This window comes from Carlito syrichta, unplaced genomic scaffold (assembly GCF_000164805.1).
Source record: "Carlito syrichta isolate Samal-C Ts95f unplaced genomic scaffold, Tarsius_syrichta-2.0.1 Scaffold314619, whole genome shotgun sequence".
Classification (NCBI taxonomy): domain Eukaryota; kingdom Metazoa; phylum Chordata; class Mammalia; order Primates; family Tarsiidae; genus Carlito; species Carlito syrichta.
The window spans coordinates 1-1561 of record NW_007258715.1 but is presented as its reverse complement, the minus strand read 5'-3'; positions in this window follow the sequence as shown (position 1 = coordinate 1561).

Here is a 1561-nt window from a genome sequence, read left to right as displayed (position 1 = left end):
CAGGGCACAAAACGCGGTACCCGGGTTACTATAGCTAAAGGATGGGTGGACGCGTTCCAGCACCTGGAATAATTACAAAAAGCAAGCTGGATACTATTATTGCTAGCAGTATCGTTACAAACAATAAACAAAAATGGGGGCCAAACACACACTGGCGTTGGCCCAAAGGTAACATTGGGGCCTGTACTTGTACTTACCTGGACTGTAGTTTCAAACGTACCTGATGTATTCCATGATATCGAGGCACTACCCCAAGCCCCTCCAGTTAACATAGCTAATGGGGCAATATCAGTGCAGCTACCATTTATGCCGCACAGTAACCACAAATCGAATGGGTTGCTGGCCCTGGACTGTGTTGGGTTCTGGTAAGTCCAATTGTACCCTGCAAGGTCCTGTTATGATAAGTGCTGATATGTGGGGAGAACGTAAAACGGTGTTTAACTGCCCAGGTGGCCCCGGGGGCTTGGCATCCTGTCCAGGGGGAGTAAATCTTCTCTGACTTCCCTGCATCGGGGTGCCCACCGTGGCTGCGACGGAACGGAATCATTACCCCTTGGAACAAATGATGGCCATCTCCCCCGCAACCAAGTAGCATTGGCTGAGGCCGATGTTCCGTTAATCTTGGGCACGTCTGCCCAAATGGCAGACTGGTTGTACATACCAATGCAATTATCAGAATGGGAGATGTTTGCAACAATAACAAAACATAAGGTGCCCGTTAACGGCATTATGTCACTTGAGTTCACAGAAGCAGAATCATCCTCCCATGGCAAAAATGGCAACTGCATAGTTGCGTTAGTAGAAAAGAAGCGGGGAAAAACCTGCGCAGAATGCATTGCCGGCATTGGCCTGGGAAAGGCCGAAAGGATCCCCCAGCGTACATCATTCTGCTGTCCCGTCGCACGCAGGATCAGCGCTGGCCATAAGCACAGGATCAGCAGGCTCGTCATCCTGGACTATCCTGGTTAGCCTCTCCGGCACCCACAGCGGCTGTTGGTGGTTCTGGGGAAAGACACAAACAGATCCTCTGGCCCATGTTAGTACTGGATCAGGGCCCTGCCACTGACCGGTAAGGAGATCCTTCCACATAACGAGCCCTCTTTTGGCACAATTAGGGCTAGCATGACGATCCGCCGCAACCCGGCCCAATTTGTCTTCATTTAAAAAATTTAATGTAAAAAGAGCAATGGATAATCGTTCCCTGGGGGTGGAGCCAGCGGGGGCAATTCCCCCCTTTTGTTTAATTAAACATTCTTTAAGGGTGCGGTGGGCTCTCTCAATGATGCCCTGACCCTGTGGATTGTAAGGAATGCCATGAAGAAGGCGAATACCCATTTGGGTACAAAAGGAAGTGAAGGAGGCTGACGTGTAGGCCGGCCCGTTGTCTGTTTTTAATTCCTTGGGTATGCCCCATGCACTCCAGGCCTCAAAACAGTGTGCAATGACATGGCGCGCCTTCTCCCCCGTGTGAAGGGAGGCAAAAATTATACCTGAGGCTGTATCAGTGGAGACATGGAGATATTGTAACTTTCCAAACTCAGAGAAATGAGTAACATCCATT